At 37.0% G+C, this 26,278-nt stretch overlaps 1 protein-coding gene across 2 annotated transcripts in view; it reads right to left on the reverse strand.

Moving 5' to 3' along the window:
- CHRND (cholinergic receptor nicotinic delta subunit) overlaps positions 1 to 26,278 on the reverse strand; it is a 2,417,369-nt gene that overhangs the window by 787,329 nt on the left and 1,603,762 nt on the right. The gene's annotated exons all lie outside the window — the stretch shown is intronic.

Genomic DNA, 26,278 nt, shown 5'->3' on the forward strand with positions numbered 1-26,278 from the left:
CAGTATATAAAGGTATGTGGTGAAGTGCTGCAGCCCCTCATAATGAAAAGAAAACCATCATGTTTTTTAAATAGTTGATTTCCATGGGTGTGCACATGGTGCACCAATTTCTGTTGAAGGAAAAAAAAAGAAAGGAATCATGGAGAATAAGGCAGGTGTTCCTTAATACAATTCTTCATGCAACTTAGGGAAGAAACTTCAGAGGAAGCTGTCTTATGTCACTAAGTGCATCAGTGAGAGATTGTTTCCAGCTGGCCAAGGCTTTCTCAGGTAACTGTTGCCTGAGGCAGCCTGAAGAAAATAAAATAAATGGCAGGACTTGCATGGATATATTTTTTTTATATTTAACACATCTTTATTATAATTAAATAATGTCTACTTTGGGACCCCCTTCCCCGTTCTTCTGTTGGGTGGAGTTACTCAGAGCAGTAGCTGGCTCATATAATGCCCAGTGCCAATTCCTTGAAATTATACTCTAACCTATCATCCCTTAAAAAAGGTCATTGGCTAACTGCAGAAAGCCAGTTGGCTTCCTACAGTACATCAGCTAATTCATTCCCTCAGCTCCAAATAAATAAATAAATAAATCAAATAAAAATAAGAACCTTTGGCTTTTACTATAGAAAGCTGATTTGAACTTTCCTACAGATTCATGCCTCTTTCAGCAAAAAAAAAAGTGCCTTTCTGTACTGGCATTTTGGTACACAACAATTTTTTTTTGCAGGTTTCTGAGTTCTCAGAGATATCAGTCAAGTCCTCTAACACATTGCACCCAGAGCAACTGCCCTCTTCACACTATCATTGCTACACTACTAAAGCTACTGTCAGTCAGCCTGTATGACTGTATGTATTATTTTATATTTAACATTTGTTCTATGTGTGCGTCTGTGGGTATGTTTGAGTGTATTGCAGTGGCTTGTACTATATATGTCTGACAGCAGCAATCTGGACTATATTATTGTGGCTGTTCTTTATCTTTTCACATTCAAAAATATGTGCCATACATATTCAGTACAGTGGTTGCAATTAGTGGACACATCTGTGTATTTGTGGTTTTGTGTGCATGTGTGTATGGAGTTTACAACAGGTTGATATATACAGTCATACAAATTACTTTAACTGGTGGACACATCTGTGGGTGTGTGTGTGTGTGTGTGTGTGTGTGTGTGTGTGTGTGTGTGTGTGTGTGTGTGTGTGTGTGTGTGTGTGTGTGTGTGTGTGTGTGTGTGTGTGTGTGTGTGCGTGCGCATTTTTTTTGTCTGTATCTGTGTTTGCAGGGGTTTGCAGTGGGTTGGCTATATGCTTCTGACATCAGCAAGGTGAAATACATTATTTGCGACATTAAGTATGTATATATTCATTTGGTATGTGTTTATGAGTATGTATGCCTATGTCTATGTAGGGGAAGCTAAAATAAATGACTGTGGGCAATTTTTTTTATTTTATTGCAATCTGATATCTGTGTTAGATATTATGAATATAAGGCTGAAATTAATTATGTTGTAAATATGCTGAAAGAAAAAGCTTGCTTAAATGCAGAAACAGAGTTTAGTAATATGTGATCAGCAACCATACTAAATGACTGTGGCTTAAAAAAATAAGGAACTTGCTTATGAGTGTATTACACACACACATCAAGAAAGCTGACTTCTTACAGACGTGACAAGGATGTAATTTGCTTTCTTTAAAGAACTGACAACAGGACATGTTTTTCTAAGAAAGTTTAAGAATATGTTTTTCTAATCCACAAGGCGTTTCCTTGAAGACAGTTTACTTATCAGCATTTGCACAAGAACAGATGTGTCAGCATTTGCGTCATCAAGGCAGAACCAAGAGGGTGTGTGTTTAACTAAAATATATATAAAGTCTGTATTAAATCCAGTTATGTTAGGGGTATGGTAGGGACACATTTGTTGTCCTGAGGTAAATGTTATATCTCTCACATCATCTGTACTATATGAGAAGTAAAGTGGAACAGTACTTTAAGCTGCAACGTTACTCTGTTTGGTTTATTATAAAAAGTTATTTGTTATTGCTGTAAAGTTGATGCTGCAAAGTATATTCTCTCATCAGTGTATATTCTGCAAGTTCCTGTATGCAACAGACTGTGAATGCAACTATAACCAGACTTTGATTCCAGCCAGCAAGACTGAGTGTCTTAAGAAGACTTCAAATCCCACAGCAAGCAGCAAGTAAGAAGCTCCATATAATTTTTCAATCTGCAGTATAAACAATCAGTAAAGTAGCTAAAAATGCTGGGCATGGGGCTATTTGTGAATGACAATTAGCCTGATTTCATCCTGCAGTTTTTTTTTTATTTTTATTAAATAGTCATTCTTATGGCTTTACAGGACTTATGTGTATTTGTGTGAAGCAACTTGGACTACTTTACCGTGGCTATAGTTTATATGAAACAACTTGAAAGACATTATTGTGATAATTCTTTAACAACCATAAATCTGAGGTATATACAGTCAACGGAATGGCTATGACTGCTAGGTAGAAGCACTCTCTATGGATGAATGTGACTGACTCTACTGTCATTTGCTTAGGTTAAACAGACTTTATTATGGTATTACAGAACAAGTGTGCATTTGTGTGAAGCCTGATAGAATACTTTAATGTGGCTATGTTTTAATGCAGATGTATGATATGTTTGGGGCTACAGAGTATCAGAAATTAACAAGCTAGCCATAATTTATTTCACATTCCATCATAGTTACATATTAGCATTGCACACATGACTTTCTGTGGTAGTCTGGGTGGGATGTTTGTAATACCAACTGATCATTGAAACAGTGGCACAGACAACGGTACTGCCATCTCATAGTGCTTGGCTTTTTGTTTGAGTTATTCACAGTGATTTCTGCTGAGAATAGTTGTCTTGTTTTCCCTGTCTCTGTGTGGGTTTTGTACATGTTCTATGGCTTCCTCCTCCAGACCCACAACTGCATAAGCAGATTTTGACACAGGTTTAGTTGGGAGCCCTACATAGTCTAGTACTTGATCTGCTCAGAGGTGTCCACAGATGGTCACTAATGCTTTTGTGGGGACTAGTGACAGTGTAGTCATTTATTTAATTTTCCTTAAATCAAAACAACATAGGTATGCAAAGAAAGTCATATATTTATACCTTGTCTAGGGGAACTATACTGTTAAGGAGTAACAAGGCTTTTTTTCATTCCAGTCTAACACCAAAAGGATACACAGAAAATTATTATCTTTTAAGGGGGGTAAGGAGGCAGGCATTATTCTTAGATATGAATTTACATATCCTTGCAAGCATTTGCCTCCTAAGTGTATTGGAAAGTACTATTTTGTCTGCTTTGTACATTAAGATCTAGAAAAAATGTATTTCTTCCCTGAAAGAAACAAAACTGAAATAATTTCATTACTCATGAATTTTGTTCAGGTAATCACTGGACCAAAAGGTTGGAAAAAGCTCAAGATGTACCCCAAGGCACCTAGATCCTCGTGAAATTTGACAGCCCTGGCTTAATTTAGTTACTTCCTTCATTGTTGTTATAGTAAAGTCTTGGCCAGTTAGGGTGTGTTGAAAACATGGAGGAAAAAGCTAAAGATTAAGACAGCAGTGTAAAAATAATGAAATAACCCTACAATGGCAGATAAGTAATCTTGATGGTATGAAGCCAGGATAGGGCAGAACAGGAGAGGGGCACTGGAAGGGTGCAGGGGACAGAACAAATATTAAGCAGAGGGTGCCATGGAGTTATTTTAATCATGTGTTCAATTTTACCTAATGTCAGTCCTTCTTATCACATTGAGATATCTGAGTTGTATATAGTTAATAAAGTGGTTAGAATGATTGGGTATTGAGACAGTCAGTAGATGAAAGAGACTGTAAATGAATGGGTACTGAGATAGTCTGTGGATGAAAGAGACTGACCTCAGCTGTTTAATCTCAGGTAAATGGTCTGTGAACTACTGTAATATTGCCCAGACCATTCCAGTTAGCTCTTCCCATTCAGTTGCTTCCTGTAGCCTTCTCCTCACCAACCACCACTAGAAGGCAAATGTAATAGAAGTAATTCACTGTGTTATAAGCCCCTATCAGCTTATCATCAGCATCATTTACCAGTGTACTTATGATGATTGTGACTTTGACACTTTTATCCAAGATATGGCCAGGAAAGGATTGTGGAGCATATCATAACCTATCAAATCTACTGGGCATTGTCTGTACTTGTATCACTTCACTAAAGCCTGGAACTACTTATCTGTATACATCAGGTCGGTACCTTCCCTGCCATCTTTCAAAACCATTCTGAAAGCCTTCCTAGCCAAATGCTGTCTCCTTACTTCCTCTTCTTCACTTACTTCCTTATGTCTATTAATTTCTCTCCCCTGGCTTTCACTCTCTAAATATACCTATACGCCTGATTTTCTCTTACTTCATATTGCAATTCCTGTGTATATTATTTATTTATTTTATTTTACATTTGTTAACCGGGGGTGTCTGACTGAGCCAAAAAGGCCCTTTTTCAGCAGAGGCCTGGGGAGAAAAGCTCCACAAAGAAAATTTACAGACACATTTAGTTATTTAGACATGATCAGTATACACACAAATGACAAGAGACATGTTTTATAGTGGTATGCGGCACATAAACAGTTACAGTGGAGAGAAACAAACAAAAAATATTAATTTTAAAAATAAAGGTAATTAATAGATTTGTGGTGTACAGTTGAAATTTGGAACATAGATATAATACATACATAGTACACAGGTACAGTACATACATTGTAGATTAGCCAGTGCTTGTGAGTAAGATTGAAAACTATTATCAAGTGCTCTAGATTTAGTATGTATATGTTATCTGCTTTCACTAGCCTGGGGAGCAATCATGGCACTGCCAACTTTGCTTGAGATGTTGCCTTATGAAGTCTTTAAAGGAGGCTTTGGATGATGTGTTTTGAATGCTAGTAGGGACAGAGTTCCATTTTTTAGCCACTGAACTACTATATAGTGCATCTCCAAAGCTATTGTAGCTGTTGGTGACTTCTAGTAGTAGTTTGCTTGATGATCTAAGAGGCCTTTTGGCTAAGTGATGATGGACTAGGTTTTTGATGGCAGGACACTTATTGGGGAGGTAATAGATAGAATGACAGAGGCAGAGCTGATTGTACATTAGGAGGTTGGGCAGTTCAAGCCAGTGGAGCTGTCTCAAAGCAGTACAGTGATGAGTTATATTTGAGCAATTTGCAGCAAAGCAGGCAATTCTGTTATAGCAGGCTTCCATTTTGCTTAGTTCAGTTTTGTTGAGATTAGTCAGAATGGGAGATGCATAGAGTAGGGTGGATAGAATTTGGGAGCGAGCAATGGCTGATCTTGTGTTGTTGGTAAGAAATGGTTTGATACGGTAGAGTGACCCCGGTTTGGCATGTACTTTTTTAATAGTTAAGTTGAGATGACTATCAAACTTTAGGTGGGAGTCTATGGTTATTCCCAATAGCTTAGCCTGTGCCACTGGAGCAATTGAAGTAGCATTTGTGGAGTAGATAGTGAATTGACTGTTAGTGTTTTTGTTAGAACTGGTTATAATCATAAGCTGAGTTTTCTTTGGATTGAGGATAAGTTGGGCTTTGGTAAGGTAGTTTTCTACATCAGAGAATGCTAGTTGAGTTGTTTGCAGGAGGGTTGGAATGTTTTGTGCAGCACAGATTAAGGTAGTGGCATCTGCATACTGAATTATAGACACGGCCGGCCTTAGGCATAGGCAAACTAGGTGACCGCCTAGGGCGCCATACAGGCCGGCCTCAAAAGGGCGCAATTTACGGACCGTAGTTCTGTTGTGACGACCCCTAACCGGGAAAAGCCGAAAAGACAACAGCAATATTTCTTTTTTTAATTTCACCACCGCCCATAGAGGCTAGCAATTGCACCCTCCCTGGCCTCAAAAGGGTGCAATTTACGGACCGGAGTTCTGCTGTGACGACCGGGCAGAGTGTCCTTGATTTTTGTTAATTCTTATCCCAGTGTGTGTTTTTTGCCACTCAAGAGGGATGATTAGTTGTGCAATGCTTGGCATTAAAGTCATGTGCTATTATTCGACAGAAAATTTAAGTAAAATTGACCATTAACTTCCTTTAGTTTTCTAAATGAACATCGTCACTGTTTTAAGAGCTTCCCTGAGGTATGAGATTTGCTTCCGATGATTTCCATCTTCGGTAGTGATCAATGAGATAAAAAGCCACAAGAAAATAGACAATCACAAAGCAAAGAAATGCATTGAGTTAAACGTGTAATAAATGCATTGGTGATTCTTAAACTTGCATTGATCTTCTATGCAAAGAAAGACTCCATTACTTAGAGCGCATTATTTATGCCTGTTACAATGCTTAATGCATATAGAAATTATACAGATTGCATGGATGGTACTGGCAAGAGAAATAACACCACACTCTTCTGTATTCCTATTGAAACAGTAAAGGCTCAATAATTTTTGATAATTTCAGCCTGCAGGTAATGCTTTGCCTGTAGTACTAACGCTGTTATACTCGGGCATCAACTATCAAATTTACTCTGGCTGGCATATATTCATCAGCTATCACTAAGAATATCTTGTCTGGATTATTAATCATTTTCTACTTAATTATCACTGTTTGAGGAGGTATAGATTGTTGATAATATTTGGTTGAACAGCAACAATTTATTTTCAATACCAAGTAGATGAGAGGTCAAGATAAATTGCATTTGATCCTAATGTCAATGGATGAAAGGTCCTAGATAAATACAGTTTTGGCATTGAGCTATTTATATATGCATATGCATATATATACATATATATATATACATAAATATATATATATATATATATATATACATATATATGTATATATATATACATATATATATATATATATATGTATATATATATACATATATATGTATATATAAATATATATATATATATATATATATATGTATATATATATTAACTATCTATCTATCTATCTATATATATATATAAATATGCATTATCTATCTGTCTATCTATATATATATATGTGTGTGTGTGTGTGTCTGTGTGTGTATATATATATGTATATATATATATATATATATATATATATATATACACACACACACACACACACACACACACACACACACACACACACACACATGTACATATATTTTTATAGATTTATTATCAAAATGTGGAAGGGCACTTATGCGAAACTGGGACGGTGAAATGAGTGTTTTCCAGTTTTCTTAATGCCAATCCAGAAATTTTCAAAACCACATTAGCTAATAGGGGATTGACGTTCTGATAACAGATTGCAATATAGTGGGAATCGGGAAATTTACCCTTTTCCTCACAGTAGTGCGATCTTGGTGTTGGTATATATAACATGCAGTGGGTGTGGGGGTTGCAGAGGGGCTTGCCCCCTGCAAAACTGTAAAAACCTGTGCTGTAGATGTACAATTTCTATGGCAGCTTCAGAACAACTGCCTAAGGGTCTGACGTCACTTCCTGATATTTCAAATAAGTTATAACATGGATGTCAAGGTGATAATTTCCAGCATTCTCTAAAAGTGATATTACCAAATTCAAAATGTCAGATTGAGCAAGTGAATAGATTTTGTTGTGAGATTCGACATTTTGACAGTAAACCTATGTTTATATATATATGTCAGCCGTATCATTGAGGGTTACATACTGGAGCCTCAGCATTTCTTTCTCAATCCTGTCATTAACTAAGGATCCATGACTGAAGGACAAGTGATGACTCACCTTTAATTCTCCAAACCCTTTTTCGGGCATCAGCCTGAAATAGGAAATTCTAAATTTTGAGAAGAGGGGCCTAAAGGGACCAACAATTTGATCTGCTGATGCATTTTTCTCAAAGATTTCTCTCCCAATAGTTAAATTCAAATTTTGCATTGTGAGAAGGAGGTGGGGACAGAAACATTTAATTAAAAAGCAAGAGTATAAATAAAATTTTTTGCTTAGTTGCCATAACTGGATATTCCCGTAAAAAGAAATCAGCACATCTGATTTGATGGAATAGTGGTTTTGGTGGAGATCCAGTTTCAACTTTAATGTTACAGGAAAACTCCTCTGGCTCATCCTAAGACCACCATCTTACCACAGGATGCCCTTTATCACAGGCCAAACAGTTGTGGATGAAATGATTAGACAGTTGTATATACTGACCATTGTTTTTAGTCTTCCCTCTGAAACCTACCTGATCCAGTCAAAAAAAAAATAATAAATCACAGGCTTCATTAATTTAAGAAAGTGTTGCTCTGGCTAAACACTGGTTAAGTCAAATGAGCAAAATAATAGAGGAAGATTATATGTGAATATATTGTATTTTAAAGCAAAAACAACTTCTGTCAGGTAGACTAGAAATTCAGCATATTTGAAAGAAGGAATCTTTTGTTGCACAGCATTCCTGAGGAAGAGAAGGGCAATGACATAGCATTGTTCCTAATAAAACGTATCCCACAAGTACTACATCTTCTAAGTCAATTTCAAATGGACAAGTAAGATCAGGTGAATAACTGGAACACAAGCCAAACAGTAAACATAAAAATGATGGCCAATAATCAAAGATTTGTGCTCAGTGCTGCTAGCATGACAGCACTGACAAAGAGCAAATGTAATATTTTCAGTAATAACTACATTCTTAACTGTAAGTCATTGATTTTTCCCTCAATTTGGTTTCTAAGAGGAAGATACTGAATCCTCAGGAAAAAAAAACTATGTTGTTGTGTCTTTCGGCTTTTCCTGGTTAGGAGTCGCCACAGCTGAATGTCAGCTAATGAACTATAAAACTTTACAATACTCAAAAAATATCACTATGAAATCCACAATTCCCTAGAAGAAGCTATAAGCCATCTATAGTATATGAGATCCCTATCTTTAAGATAATGGAGTGAACTCCCTCTTTTACAAGAAAACTAAAGAAAAAGATGGAGCGAAAACCATCTATCTTGGCAAAAAACCCCAATATTGATAAAAAGAAAACATCCCAAATCAATTAACCTAATAAGTCATTTCACATTTATAGTCTCCAGTCATTATAACAGCATTAGCTATATACTGTCTTACTGTCATCTTGTACAAATTCCCTCAGCACTACTCACAAATGGTCATTTTACACATTTTCTCATATTAATTGTTGTAAGACCTCCTGTTTCAAAACTTTAAACATTAAAATGCAATCTGACATGAGAAAGAGTGATTTGAAAGTTTAATTGTTACACTTTTAAAACATTTTTGCAAGACCTCCACACCTCCCACTATGGAAAGTTGTAACCCATAACCTTTCTACATTCACATACAGATGTATACACACACACACACACACACACGCACACGCACACGCACGCGCACGCACATGCACACACACACACACACACACACACACACACACACACACACACACACACACACACACACACACACATACACCCACACCCCCCCCCACACACACATGCACATATATATGGGTTTGATTCCAAAAGATTTGCTTTCAGTGTTAAGTAATGACTTACACTGAGAGTAGGCTGAAGCAAGTGTTTTGGAATCTGGCCCCTGGTATAAAAGCCTGCTTATAGATAGGCTTTACACTGAAGTAGGTCACTTAAACTAACAGCAAGTCCTTTGAGATCAAAGTAGACTTACACCGAGAGCAACTCTTTTGGAATCTGGCCCTATAGCTATGCTACTTGTAATCATGTAAACTTTTTATTGAATATCACATTACATATCTTCCCACCATTTCTGATCATATCTATAGGTGCACCAGTTTGTATGGAGTTTAAAAGGAATACATTTTATTATGGGATATGTCTTGTTTATATATTGGAGTGTTTTATGGGTCCATGTGACCCATTTGTGGGCGTGGCTCAAATAGGGGTGTTCCTTGAGTTCAGTGTGGGTGGGGCTTAAGGGGCACCAGAGCAGCACTTCGCCTAGGGCGCTGTTTCAGCTAAGGCCAGCCCTGATTATAGATGCATGCTGTGTGGAGGCATGGAGGTCATTTGTGAAGACTGTGAATAGTAGTGGTTCTAAGATAGAATGGGACTCCTGTAATTATGGGCAGCTGAGGAGAGAGAGAATTTTCCCATTTCACAGCTTGGTACCTGTCAGTTAAGTAGCTTTGGAACCAGGTAAGAGTGAAATTTGATAGATGATATTGCTTTAGTTTGTTTAGCAGGATTTGATGTGAGACTGTGTGAAATGCTTTGGACATATCCAAAAAAAGAGTTGACACTTGTAGGCCTTCAGTTTTTAGATGGTTTACTTTGTCTGTGAAGCAGAGGAGGGCTGTAGTGGTACTATGGGCAGGTCTGAAACCATGCTGAGTAGGTGACAGGATGTTACTGTCTAGGAGATAGTTTAGCATCTGGGTATGGATGCATTTTTCAAGGACTTTGGACAGGGGGCAGAGTAAAGCAATGGGTCTGTAGTTATTAAGTTCAATGGAGGTCCCGCCTTTATGTATGGGTGTAACATAGGATATTTTCCAGAGTTTGGGCAAATAGTTTTCAACAATTGATCTGTTTATGAGAGTGCAGACTGGGATAGCAATAGCATCTGCTGTGAGTTTCAAGAAATAGCTGGGGAGTAGGTCGGCTGCTGTTGATGAGGTTTAGTTTGGAGAGCATGCTTTTGATTGAAGTGGTGGAAACTGTTTTGAGGGTAAAGCTTGTATTTGTGTTATTTGTGTTGGGGATAGTGAGGAAGGAACTGTCCTGTGATACTAAGGATAGAATTGAGTTCACAAAGTGGGAGTTGAATTGTGTTTCGATGGGAACTTTAGTGTCAGGGGTGGTTGGTTTGGGGGTAGCCTTTTGGGTGGATTTTAGTAGCTGGTTTATATTTTTCCAAAATTATTGTGGGTTGTGTTGGTATTTATTTTGTTGTATAGTAGGATTTTTTGTCCAGCCTAATGCATTTTTTTGCACGGTTGCGCAGTTTTTGGTACTTAGTTAGGCTTTGTGTTTCTTAGTTTTTTTGATAGTAAAGCCAGGCAGTGTCTCTGGACTTGATGATTTGTTTGGTTTCTTTACTGAACCAGGGGTTTGTTGAGGTTCTAACCTTGATTTTGCACAATGGAGCAACAGTGTCCTAGGTGTTGTAGAAATGTTTTGTTGAAATATGCTACAGCCTAGTCAAGTGGGCAGGTTTTTAGGGGGGTCCAGTCACAGTTACAGAGTAAAGTGTTGAGGACCTCAGGAGAGAATTCTTTTGTGTTTCTAGTGGATATATAGTTAGTGGTTTTGTATATGCTTGTTCTACTACGTATACAGTATATTATGTTGTGGTCACTTAAGCTGTCTGGGAGACTGCCTGTGTGAGGGTACAATGTGGGGTTGTTAGTTAGGACCCAGTCAAGTATGTATTCCCTTTTAAATTTTTTATCATATCTAGTTGGAATTTGGACTAGCTGCTGGTAGCCATGGAGATTTATTAGATTACTTGGTGGTTCTGATATACAGGTGAACCAATCTAGGTTGAAGTCCCCCTGAATAAGGGTTTCTTGTGAGTATGTGGAAGAACACTAGGATAAGAAGTCTTCAAGGCTAGCAGGTGTATTACCAGGTGGAATATAGACCACAATTATGGTGATGACCTTTTTAGGGTGAAGTTGAAGTTGTGAGATAAGTATGTCCAATTATTAGGGGAGGGGTAGGAGTTTGGAAATTGATGGACAGTTAAGTTGGACTTGTACAGTAAGGCAGTTTCACCTCCTTTACAAAGTGGTCTGTCTTGTCTAATGATATTGTAGCCGGTAGGGAGAACTTCTGAGTTAGCTATGTTTTATTTAGCCAGGTTTCTGTTAAAGCAACTATGTCTGGGGAGTAGTATGCTATTGTGGCCTGGAGTTCAGGTATTTTATTTTTGATACTTCTAGTATTAATATTTAGCATTAAAAGATGGTTGGTTTTGTTGCTGTTGTTGATTTGCCCAGGGCTGTTTTTTTATGTTGTAATAATTCCTTTAAATTAGTCCCTCTCTTGTAAATAACCTGGGGTTTGCTTTTGACCTTGTAAGAAAGGTGAGGATCTCTCCTAATTATTTCCCAATTTTTGTTCAAAATTGACATTATTTCCCTTGCATTACTACTATAGGGTGTTATTAAACTTAAATTCCATACTTCTTTTTGTTGTAATTCTCTGTCACTTATTATAACACTTTGTAAACCGATGGACAAAATGGGTTTATACAACCCCTGTTCTCTCTTATATTTTACTTCTTCCAGTAGACATTCAAAAAAGTCCACTGGGTAACCTCTCCTAACAAACATTCCTTGTGGAACACCAACTATTCTTGACTTGACCCCACCACAACAGGATGGAGTGGGGTATTTGACACAGTTAATAGAACAATTATCTCAACATGTGAGCCAGTTACAGACTAGAGTGGATGCCATTCCTTCTGTTCCTGCCATTGTTCAACCTTCTGCTTCTGCGTTGGTAATTGGAGGTGGTAGGCATCCCGATACTAGTTCAGTACCTTCCCATCTGAATCCACGAACCGGAAGTGTGACACCAACTGGAAGTGATGTCACATGAGCTGAACAACTGCACCAGAGGAGTAGTCCAAGTGGTGAAAGGGCGCCGAATGGCAGAGAACCTACAGGTTCAATAGCTTTTAATTTAAAGGAATTATTACAACATAAAAAAAACAGCCCACAGTAGAAGTGTGGCATGTACAAATGCCAATACTGTAAATACATGAGTACAGGACAAGACATTGAAGTTAAAAATATTAGTTTTAAAATCAAACTGAAGTACACTTGTCAGTCCAAGTTTGTGGTTTATTTAGCCCAGTGTCAATGCTGTGCAGCGTTTTACATAGGTAAAACGGATAGAAGGTTAAAAGAACGAGTATATGAACATCTATATAAAATAAAGACCCTTAACAGAGACAATGCACTGGCTAGACACATTATTTCCTATCCACAACATTCATTTTTGTTCAAAGCAATTGATTCAGTTGTTGATGATAGTCAGGGGGCCCGCTTACACTTTTACCTGAGCAACTTGAGTTAAGTTGGCAAATATGCACTGGGGCAATGTTTTACCCGGGTTTGAATGAGACAATATCTTTAAACAGTATATTGAAGTTGAGGGACAGGTGCAGGTAGCAGAGACAAATGGAGAACATGAGGCAGAGCTAGCCCTGCAGGTGCAAAACTCATAGAGAATGTCACTCAGTCATATGGGAGAACTTGAGGGTAAAACAAAAAGAAATGTGAAGAATTTTTGCCTAAAGAGTGTAGAAAAGATGGGAAAGGGATCGGACGCATAAAAGGTAGAGAGGTAGCAACTCAGAGCAATGAGAGGAAGGCTTCAGGCAGTGGAACTAGAGAGCACAGGCTGCAGATAGAAAAGGTAATGATTTGGCAACAAAAGTGATGAGGAAAAGAGCCTTTGTGGGATGAAAGCAGGGATGTTGGGAGGTACGCACTTCAGTACAGTGTTTGTGTGGAGGGGTAGCAGACGGCAGGCACTAGGATTCAGGTGAAACAGCTTAGCCATGCATGTGTCACATGCATGCTAACGCGCATGAAAACCTATTTCGCACTCTTGCACACAATTTGTTTTTCAAATAACTTTTTATCTCGTGTGCAATTTAAAATAGTTGTTCCACTGAGAGAGAAAGTAAGTAAATTGTGTGTGTGCATGTTCGCACACGAGTCTATGTGTTTTATGTATCTGTATCATCATGCTTTTACTGTTAATACTTTATTCATATGAAAATTTACATTCTGTTTTTCTTTACTTTCTGAGTTTAATTTTTTTTCTTTGCATTCAACTGCATTATATTGTTTTTGATATGCTATCAGTATCGCGTGTATGAATTTCACATCCTCTGATGTGAATTTGTTATCCACTTGTAACACTACAACCATTACATGTTAAATGTCATCAGCATGTTTAATAAAAATCGTCTCAAATATGTCCAAGCTAAAGTGCGTTGCAACAAAATTTGGGGAGTGCAAACAACATACGCAGCATATATATTATCAGTTTATTAATTACTGCAGTCCACTAGTCATTTGCAAGACATTTAGTAATTTATTTGTAATATTTATTATTTATGTATATGTTTGTTTGTTATTTATTTGTTATATATTTACACTTTGATGACAAGATAGGAGGGCCAGACAATAAACCATTTCCGTCACATCCTGTGCCTATGGGGCAAACATTGAATTACAGACCCATGACAAGAGAATAGTAGATAGTATACTGATTACTTTACATATTTTAAATGGACTAATATCAAAATAGGTACAAAATGAGGCATGCTTTGTGTGTGTACAGTAAGTATAGACATAGTAATTTGGCAACCCAGATGGTAAATAGTGTAAATAGTCAATTAACATGCCAGGAGTAATTCTTTAGAAAGCATTGAATGGAAAATTTTAAGAAGTGACGATTAAAGTCACTTAAAAATATACATCTCGTTTTGTACATTGGCATTTTAGAAATATTAAATAGAATATAAAGGAGATTGTCATAATGGTTAAGGTGTTTATCTGACAGACACATGATACAAGGGCAGCTAGCTTAGTAGGTGTATATGAATATAAGAAAGGTAATTTTAGGGTTGGAGTTGGCATAATGGTTGAGGTGCTTAACTCACAAGCAAGAAGTACAGGGTTTAATTCTCACTGTGTGAAATTGGTGAAGCTTAAAAGGGATCACAAGGGCAGATTGCCTAGTATCTACTTATATCTATGAAACAGCAACTGCTCAGCATTTTATTCTAATCAAACAACTAGACATTTATCACAATGCAATGTTGCAAAGATTCCACCAGAACGCATCCCCCACAGAGGTAAGAGCTGGATATCAAGAGTATACTTGTGATATGTTGTGGGAATTGGGCCTTTCTTGTTATGCTTTTAAATCCCTATAGCTGTAGTTGTGATTTCTACATATCACTTCCCAGAACAGAATTCATGTATGGTTTCACACATGCTAATCTAGGTATGCTGATCACTTCTCTCACATGGGAAGTTATATAAATATAATATAGATGATTGAGAAAGGGGCCACACATAGTGAGCTGCTTATAAAAAGTAGTAGAAGCTGAGGTAAGCATACTACAAAAAAGCAGGGAGTAGTGCAGATGCTAAGGAGCCAGTGAAGTGGTAGTGGTAGTGTAGGCACAATTACAACAAAGTATATGATGGCAAAAATACTGGCTAAATAGTTTAGCAGCAAGTCATACCTTCAGCTTTAACTCCAATAATTCAGTTATAAACCTACATGTGTATATAATTTACACTAGTGGTTGCATTTGTTTCGGTATGAGAGAGAACGTGTGTGTGTGTGTGTGTGTGTGTGTGTGTGTGTGTGTGTGTGTGTGTGTGTGTGTGTGTGTGTGTGTGTGTGTGTGTGTGTGTGTGTGTGTAAGTAATTTAAACTAGCCATTATGTTTGTAGCACAGATAAAGTGCGTGTTACTTACTGTATGACAGATTAGGTGTGAGTGTTCCCTTGCAGTGGTTTTAGCATAGGAATATTCCAGGTAATTTTAACTTAGTATTGGTCTGCTATATAAGAAGTATGTTACTGATTCAAAAAGCAGAGTATTGTATTAAGTTAGGTGCATATATGGAAGAACAAAGTTTGAATGCTTATATTGTGTTAAAGTCTGAAATATATGAGTGCAGCACTTAGGTGTGAAATGTAAACATATAGGTAGGTGTCAGTCATTCCCTATTGCAATATTACCACCTTACCATTTTTTTTAATGTTGTATAGGCAATTTATACTTCAAGGACAACAGGCACTGAATTTGTAGATGAAACCCTGAAATGTAAAGTTGTTTGCCAGTAGCAACCTCTTCATTAGTTACCAATCTCTTTAATGTGGAATTATTTGGATGACATTTAATTCTGCAGAGACTGTACTTATTGAGAGATATTGGTGGATTGTAATGACAAATGTTTTAGTGGCCTTTTATGGTTGAAATTTTATTAAGTGGGTAGTCTGTCATTATTGGTTCGTATATTTTGTTTCATTACTTAGTAGAAGAATGTTCATAACTACAAATTTCAAACACCATTTTAACAAATGGAGCTATATTATACAAGGAATAGAATTTAATAAATCAGGAAGATGGATCAAAGAAAACGTGTGCATGGCCCTATAAATGTGTGCAAGGAGCCTATAGTTTGATAACAGCTGAAAAGTAAACTTAATCCTCCACTGACTAGATGTATTTTCGGTACTTACGTATTATCGCAACCAGATTTTCACAGTTGCGAAAAGTGCATAACGATCTTGTAATATTGTCATTAATGTTGGAGAAATGTAGTCTAATGTGTGTCCTTATTACCACAACATTGTCTTTTCTGTAGTGATGCCAATAAAATTTTAAAAAAATGCTGTTCGTCTTTCTTTCCGCACTTCACTGGCAACATTTCTCTTCTTTCAAGTCCATTTGCTGCACGGTTCATTCTCAGGGCAGCAAATGTTGTGAAAAAACTGTAATATGCAATTATTTCAACATTTCTGAGTTCTTGAATTAATTGAATTAATGACATTAATGAATGCGGTTCAGGGCATTCAGTGATATTATACGTAAGTAACGTTTTTTTAATTCTGTATCAGTCACATGACATGACAAAGACTGCGGTGGTGGTGCTGCGGTAGCGTTGTTGCTTCACAGTTAGACATTGCCCATTCGATTCTCATTTAGAGCATCTTCTGTGTGGCGACATGCATGAATGGGCGTTCCTTCATTGAAGGTTGTGCGTTAGGCCTGGCAAGCCAGCATGTAAAACTCTACTGCCAATCATTAGCGGTCTGGAGTTCCGCTGTGGCGACCCCTAACCGGGAAAAGCCGAAAGACACGCAATCAGTCACATGACAACTCCCTTCTTGATACTTCTGAAGCACTGCTGTAATTCACTGTCCTCTGCTTTTCTCAATCTGTAGGATCAGTTTCTCAAAGTGCTGTTTTACAGACATACCCAACAGATTGGCTACCTATTGTCCACTGCATTTAAAAACCTTTATACTAGCTGATATCAGTTACACTACAGATACCATCCCTACCTTAATTTTAAAATGGCAACAGTCAAAATGACCACAAAGTTACTGACACCCTTCCAATTCGGGGCAATTAAGTAAAGGCCAAAATGACTGAAAGACAGTAATAAAACATGTAAAGGATTTACCACGGAAAGACATCTATACTGGTGCAGAATATCTACCCTCATAATATCAAATCATTAACAATGCAATGGTTCTTAAAAGATTGATTACAACATTGCTTACAAAGACCAAGTTTACCAAAAGCAAACTTAGTGTTTCTCTGTTTTCCTTCTGTGGATTCGTTGTCCAGTTTGAAAATATTCCAACACACAGTACAACACCAGCCATGACAACTCATGCATATGTCTGTAATGCACAAAAAACAGGAAGAGGATTTCTTAAATTGTTCCTGTTCCTTAAAGTCATGTAAACTTTTTGGACAGTAGTAAGGACTATGATTAGCAGTTAGAACCCTTTCAGCCACTCGTTTGTCTGCAGGTGGGCGCTATTCACAACCACTAAAATCTGGTTGCAATAATACGTAAGTACCATATTTTCTTTTAATGTGGGTTTTCATGTCATTTCTATGAATGTGAGTTTCAAGGGCAGTGAAGTTTACTGGTCATGCTATGTCTGTTTTCATTGTGAGACTGTATTGTTTGTTTAGCAAATGGCTGTCAGTGTTTTTGTTATTTTATTTTAATATCTGTAATCATCGTAGAAGTAAAAAAGAAAACAGGTTCCTTGTGTCTTTATTTAAAATATCCATGATAATTCTTTCCATGGGTTACCATGCAAGACTAGTCAGACTTTTGGTCGGTAGTTATCCAGGTAAGTAGAAGGCCAAACCTTGTGCTGAGGACTGACTGTTGCAGTCCTCCATTCACTAACCATGAAACCAGTTAGGAGGCTAATGCTGAACAGTTATTTTAGAGCATTTGATAGATCATAGTTTTTGCTATCCAAGAGGTATCCCAGGATATTGTCAGGGCCCATTGAGTTAGTATTCTTTGCCTTGGAGAGTGCATTGAAGATTTGTTTGCTAGTGATAGCCAGTAGAGTTATGGTCGAAGGTATCTCCTGAGAGGTATTGAGGGGAAAAAGGGGTGAAATTGGGATTAAATTTATCAGCCAGCATGTTTGCTATATCCTCTGATTCCTTTTATGTGTTTCTACTTACAATTTGTTCAGCACACTGTCATGTTACTTTTGAGGTTGTGGTTATCTTTTACCTGAGTTTATATTTTTACCTCATATCAGGCTTTGGTTGATTTAATCACAATTCTGAATCCTTGTTTAGTTTAGCAAGAGTGTTTTGGGCTTTCTGAGAGTTACATTTATTTTTGCAAGCGATGAGTATTTTTTTCTTTTATTATGCTGCCCATAGGGCTTTATTTTTGAATTTAGTGTTATATTTATTTCTGAGTGGGAAGATGTGCCTATGCAGATATTTAAATATGCATAGAGCTTGGCAGTAAATTATTCTGTACAGTGGAAGTTTGAAACAGGCTTAGTAGAGGGACCCCATCCCCAACTAATGCCCTGTACCCAGCATAGTCAGAAACCAGCACTACTCAGATATGTACACACAAGATCACTTACAATAGATTACAAAGAGGCTGAGAACAGTGTGGTAAATGTTTCTTTAACATTTTTCAAATCAAACCTGAGTGTCTTCATTTGTTGTTTTAGCATGTAACATCATAGAGATATACATAAAGTGACTATGTTTTCATTTTGTGGGAGGGTAGGGAGGCAGCCTGCATTTGCAGATACGCTTTTTGTCTTTAGAAGCTGTTGTCTTCTCATCATATTGAGTGGTATCGTGTCAGCTTTGAACATTAAGCTATGGGCAAAACTTATTTCTTCCTTGAATTTCTTTTCATTTCTTTCCAATAATTTTGTTCAGACTATCACTGGATCATAAGACTAGAAAAAACTCCAAAATAGTGCCTTAGAGCATGTACAGTCTCACTGGTTCTGGGGCCTAGGGTGAGTTTCTTGCTTTAACCAATTTACATTCAGCAAAGGCTTGAGAGGGTAGTAAAATTGTAACTTTCAACGGCTTTAGTTTTTGCTTGATTGACTCCCATGGGTACACATCTTCATTTATTGTCAGTGGCAGTATGACTAAACCCAGCTAAAATGTATTTGTTGTTGGGAATGTTTATTATTCCAAAAGGCTTAGTATGAGTGTAGGTCATAGGAGTGAACAGCCATTGCCATGTGACCATGCAGGCAGAAGGGAGGTAGTTGTGGCTCGTAGCTTGGCTGTTACCTAGGGAGAGCACTATATGTTGTACCTACAGACCACAACATTGTGGATCATGTGCTGCCTAGATCCTGCCAGTCCTTTAGTTGGTAACAATACTCAAGCTCTAATGAGCCATTACAGGGGTTAGGAGCTGCAAGAGGAAGAAGAGTAATCTTGAGGGGGGCAAACAGATTGATCTACCCTAGTGTAAATAGAAAGGTATTTTGTTTTTTGACTTAAGAAAGTACCTTTGGAATGAAGTGTTCATGCTGCTTCTTCATGTAAGTAAGTGCTACCCTGGCATAGACTTGCCGGTAATCTGTTCGGAGATCAGCAATGTGAAGGGGCATGGCTTGGTCAGCAGTGTTAATGTGGGTGTGGCTTGTTGAGGTGGTAGCAGTCTGGGAGATATGAGTATAAATTTGAAAATCCTGGCTACACCCCTGGATGAAAGTATGGATCTAGTGGTTGAAGAACCAGTCAAAAGAGGATTGGGGGTCCTGGCATAGGAGCTAGAGGGGTACAGGTAATGATGAAACTGAATATCTGACATGGGATTTCTAACCTGGTAACTTATGTCTGAAAATCTGTCTTGAATATCCTTTAACAGATATGATACAGTAAAGAATTATAAGCAATTGCTGGCTAAGTGCTGGATCTAGCAAGAGAAAAAATGTGAGCTGCTTGGAAGAAGACATTTGGCAAGGGCTTTCTGACCTTATACCATTAAGCCATTACTGCATTGACAGACATGATGTCATAGAGCTACTGTTAAGGTAAGTACAACTATAGCTGTACATCCTAGGAGCGTATTCAGTGTGGAATATTCTGGCAAGAGAAATCTGTAGTGATGATACTTATTGCCATTACAATAATTTTGTTCAATTAGATGCATCACAAAGGAGGGTATGGAGCAGACAATATGAAATTACCTACGTACAAATATTTCAAGCATGGGCATTAATGCCCTTCTAGCCTGTCAATATACCTGAACAACTGTTCCCATAGTAAGTGTCCAGGCTGTTCTTAAAAATATCTAAACTAGTGCTTGTTTTAATGCAATTTGGTAGTCTATTCCATGCATCAGCTGCTCTCTCAGGGAACCAATTAGTACACTTCTCATTTCTATAGAATCTTCTACATAGGTTGTCTGATGATTCTCTGCTACTTTTGATAACCTCAAACATTCCCATAGTTAGTCGTCTCTAAATGTCCTATATAACTGAATCAGATCTCCTCTTAAATATCTATATCAGACACTGTATAAGTTCAGATATTTTAGCATTTCATAATAACTTAAATTTTCACAACCATGAATGCCCTTGATAGATTTCTGCTGTATTCTTTGCAGTTTACTCATGCTTGTTTTCTTATAAGGTTTCCATATTGTTATTCCAATAACCTCAGATACTGAATCAAAGTAGATTATATTGAAAAAGAACTATGCAACCGGGATCCAAACAAAGCACAGGGACAAGACAGAATTAGTAATAATGACCCGAGAACACTTCAGCAAGAACTTACAGTACCATTATATCTATTATTTACCAGGCTGTATAAATATGGGGAAATTCCTCAAGATTGTAGATGTGGATTTATTAAACCTGTCTTTAAGGGAAAGGGGAGTAGGACAAACCCAGAGTCATACTGACCCTTAAGTCTACTTTCATGTTGTGGAAAAATAATGAAAAAGGTAATACTGGTTAACTTATTATAAGAATTGCATAGGTTGGGACTTGAAACCATATGTCAGCATGCATATGTTGAAAATTGATCGATTACCACCTGCAACATGATTTTCTATAACAATATAATAACAGCTATAAATGAAAAATTGTGCTGTGATATAATTTATATAGAGTTAACTTCTGCACTTTACAGGGTCATACACAAAACACTGATCAATAAATCAGAACAGCTAGGTATTGATGTACTTTTGATAAGATGGATAGCTGCATGGCTTACAAATAAGACATGGCAAGTATCATACAGCAATTGGACAGGTGAAATTCTTAGTTATAGTCAAGGTGTCCCACAGGGCTCTGTCCTGGGCCCTTATTTGTTTAGATTGTATCTTTCAGACATAACTTTTTCATCTGAGGTGTTCTACAGTCTATATGCAGATTACCTGAAATTAGGTAAACTGATTATGTGTGTTACAGATAGGGCATGTAAAAAAGAACTTGACTAAAATGATCATTTAGGCACAGGGGAATAATATGCTTATAAATACATTAAAAACTAAGCATATGAGACTTGGGAGACATACATTGAAAGGTGAATATTTAATACAGCACACAGTGATTGAAACTGTAGATTCATTTAAGGACCTGGGTATATGGGTAGACCCAGCTTTGAATTTTTCTGATCATATCAACCAATTGGTTAATGATAATTATAGAGCTATAGGCTGTAAAAAGGTTTATAAAGTCTAGGAAATCAGAAATGATGAAGTCATTGTTTGTTAAATATGTTAGACCCAAACTTGAGTAGGGAATAACAGTATGGAAACCTTATAAGAAAACAAGCATGAGTAGGGCATCCATGATATGTGAAAATTTAAGGTATTATGAAATACTAAAATATCTGAACTTGTACAGTGTCGCTTACAGATATCTAAGAGGAGATCTTATTTAGATATATCGGGCATTTAGAGTCAGCTACCTCTGGGAATGTTTGGGGTTATCACAAAGTACTACAGAATCATCACACAACCTGTGTAGAAGAGTCTATGGAAATGAGAAGTGCACTAACTGGTTCTCTGAGAGACCAGCTGATTCATGCAACAGACTACCAAATTACGTTAAATCAAATACTAGTTACTTGTGTTTCATGCAAGAAATGTATGAATTCCTCTAGGTAATCAACACTTGACTTTGGCGGTCTATACATGCCAACAATTGTCATATGTTTCAGTGTTGTCTTTACTGTCACAGTTACACAGTCTATATTGGTATTATCACTGAACATGTAATAATACAGGTCTCAAAACAATCTTTAATCCCTATCATAAAACCTCCACCTGTTTTTTGTTAGAATGTCTGTTATAGTAAAAACATTTATATGCTGACAGAACTGGTTTCCAGTCATTGTACAACATCAATCTTGTGGAAACGTAGGAATTTTTTTCAACTGAAAAACTTTATTATTTTAAATACTCCTAGCATTAACAATCACCAGAGATGCATCAAATGTTGCTATCTGTGAACTGTTAAATTTTCAATCAGCCAAAAGTCCTGTCTTGTGTTTGTCAAATTTTGCAAAATATCTGCTGCAAAAACTATCTTCCCTGATCTTAACAAATGCATTATGTCCTGTCTGAACACATGAGCCCACAATTAGGCTCAGATGCTCTACACATTTCCATTTTTAAAATGGGACTTTTATTTCATGTAGGTATTTACCCCAAAACATTTTCTTTCACGGTGACCTGACTCTCCTTTCCATATGTGATGGAAAATATGTCCTAACATCTGTACAAGATACGTTATCTAAGAGGGCTGTAAGTTCCCTACTAACAGTCAGAGAGTCCTTATGGATGAGATCATTTGTACTGATGTGAATAAATAAAGATCAGTAGTTCCTTACATTAAGGCATTCCAAGGCTGGTCTCACATCCTCTATTTTTGCTACTGGCAAGCATGGCACTATTCACACTCTGCAAATATAAGTATCAGTTCCTCTAATAACTGAATCTCCCATTACAAGAATATCTCTTCTGACCAGATCTGAAGAATTTCAACTTCTAATTCAGTAAGATCTGCTCCATCAGTTGTTACAAAAGATTGATGACCATCATAATTAGTCTTATTAATCCCATTGTTTTCATTGCATGTTACACTTGTAAGCACACAATTCTCATCCAGCTGGCTTAGTACATCCACAGTTTGAACCATATTGTTAATGTCTGGTTTTGTCATCTTTTTTTCTTACAGTAATGTTCTTCAGTTCTTCCACACTCAGTTTTGATTTCATCCTTTTCACCTTCCCTTGCCTTTTTTCCTACCTTCTCTTTTGAAAAAATGCTGCCTTTTTCTGCAGGCGGAAGGTTTTCTGATAGAAAATGTTATCATTCCCTATAATCTGTATGTTACATAGCAAATCAGTATATTTTTTATAGGTTCATAGGTAGGTACTAGGCTATTGGCCCTAGGGCCTATATAAGCCTAGCCAAATGGTACCCTGGCTTTTGCCACCCAAGAAAATTATTTTCCTTTGCCACTGTCAAGCAGAGCCGCAGAAGTGATCCTGGGATGAATTTCCTATTTCCCATCCAATCATTAAGATTTTTCTTGAAGAGTGCTAATGAGGAGCTCTGTTTGACATAGATAGTCTGTTCCAGAGTATGGGAAGTCTCTGGGACAGGAATCTATCCATCCAGCATGTTCTGTTTATTGTGGTGCCAAGGTTTAGGTCCCTAGAGCATGTAGCTCAGAGGGATTGGGATTTCTTTAAGTGGAGCATGTCCAACAGCTCTGGGTTTGACATAGCTTTGTATGTTAGACAGAGATCGCCTCTGAGTAGGCGATATGCAACGGAGTAAAGCTGGAGTTTCTTGAGACAGTATGTATTCTTTTTACTTTACAGACATTTATTAGTTTTACTTCCTTTTTTTGTGAAATTCTTCCTCTCTTTCTTTTTTTATTTCCTTTTAGATGCTCTGAATTCTCAGACTGCTGAATATTTGTATCCAGAATTCCAATGTTGTCAGCTGCATTGTTTTGTTTCATAGGGGTTGCTCGATCTTTACAAGCAATAAGACACATCTTTGCTAAATGTGTTCTATTTATTCTTTGTCTAACATTATTTATCTCACCAGTCCAGTCATTAATATATATTATAAGATTTCTCCAAGCTGTGCCAATAGCATGAGTACAATCATCATCGGTAAGTCTAAATTTACTACAACTAATGGTGAGCAAATCATCCAACTTTTGATATGAAGAACACAGATCACTAGTATTATAAGGTGTTACCTTTAAATATGCATAGCATTTATTACATTATGCAAGACATTTGTGATTTAGCAAATCATTAATGACATATTCATTTAAGGAATCCATACTCAGCTGCAAATTAATAAAAAATTGTAAAAGAAAATAATTAAAATGTTTCCACAGAATTCGAAGAGAACTTAAATCAACTTCTATGAGAAAAATTACACAAAAAATATAGAACTAAATTGTAAAGTAAGTACAGTAAAGATGTAAAATGATGATGATGATGATGATGATGAAAATCAGACAAAAGCCGGAATTCCTTTATACTATATGCGAACGCGAGCAGAACGTTCTTCTCACTATTGCTTGCAGGTGCACCTGCTTTTAACAGAAAAGATCAATAAATCACAAACCAAGACAGGATTGTTTAGATAAGGTCCAGATTGTCCTCTCTACAGTCTGTGTGAATTTATACATGACTAGGCCCCTTGCTAGGCCTACAGTTTGTCTGTGTAAAGCATATTTCTTTCCAACAACAAACAGCTAAAATTAGAGGTAAAACAAAATAAAAAACAAAGTAAAAGTGATTATAGCAAGCTCAGATACTCATAAGCCAGTACTTATTATACAGCAGGAACTTCTTGTAACATTTGTTAATGTCTGTTATGTACTTCGCAGATAAAGATTCTAGTTGTCTACTGATGTACTATGTTCTTCATCTGTGAATATGTTGTAAGTAATTGCTACGTAAATTGTTAATCGCTATGTAATCCAATGTAACTACTATCTGTTTATTTTAACTGTGGAGTTTTTCTCCCCAGGCCTCCGCTGAAAATGGACTTACGTCCAGTCGGACACTCCCGGTCAATAAATATAAATAAATAAATAAATCTTCTTGTCTGCAAGCTATCCCTTCCATTTAAAACAGTGAAAAAAACAGTGGTAAGAAATAAAATATAAATACAAATAAACCTTCTCTTACCAGGCAGGTCTGTTGTCAGTAACAGACCAAGACATGATTGTTTAGATAAGCTATGGATGGTAATTGTCTGTCATGTTAGGCTTTTACAGAGCTACAGGATTTCTGCAATAAGATGCTTATTAAAATCTAAAGATGAACTATATTAGTAAGTGTAGCAGGAAGGAACCGTTACTTGTGGTCAAGGCACTAGTATGTGGATCGAGATTAAAAAATGTCATGAAACTCAGTGTCAGCCTCCAAAAAAAGCTAGAAAAAGTGAAGCAGGGAAGTTCATGTAAAGTGTGACTATATGGAGTTAGATCAGTATCATATGGTATGGACACATTTCTTTGAGCATGATCTTTACCCAGAGAAGTGGTTCAGTAATTGGATGGCTGGAAGAACATATCTACAGTGAGTGCTATCATTGAAAACCTCAACAGCAGGGAGATAGATGTTTGCTGATATAGAAAATATGGTAGTAGATAAAAAAGGAAGAACAGCTATGCTTGACAGTGGGATTGCACATATAATGTGCTATAGTGATGGGAACATCTTTGCAGCCTGTGATATTCAAAAGGAAATGCCTTAAAATACAGCAAAAAATGTAACATAGGAATATGTAAGGAGGTAGACATATAGCCTAGAAACTGCAACAGACATAATTAGGCAGCAACGTTGCTTGCTATTACATCTAAAATGTACTGATAGACAAAATCATAAAGTAGATGATGCTTTGACCTTACAAACCATGAGCTAGTCTACCAGTCTGCCTTACTGTATTAAATCCAAAGAAAATCCTCAGCACCGAATGAAGCAACCAACGCAGAAACCAAGTATCCAAGTGCAGAAAAAATAAACACTGGTAGCGCACGGCTGACAGCAATAATCGTTTAATGCAAAACAAAAAACAAAAACCAGTAAGCGCTTTCACGGATCAACTTCGCTTCCTCAGACAGATGCAGAAAACTCTATAGAAAGCACTTATTTAAAACAATTCAAAAATCATACATGACAATCACAGAAAAGCATTAATAAAAGCATTACATCTGTCATTACCTTCCTTAAATGCATATGTGCATATCT

This window comes from Protopterus annectens, chromosome 4.part1, assembly GCF_019279795.1.
Source record: "Protopterus annectens isolate FY-2018-M chromosome 4.part1, PAN1.0, whole genome shotgun sequence".
NCBI lineage: Eukaryota > Metazoa > Chordata > Ceratodontiformes > Protopteridae > Protopterus > Protopterus annectens.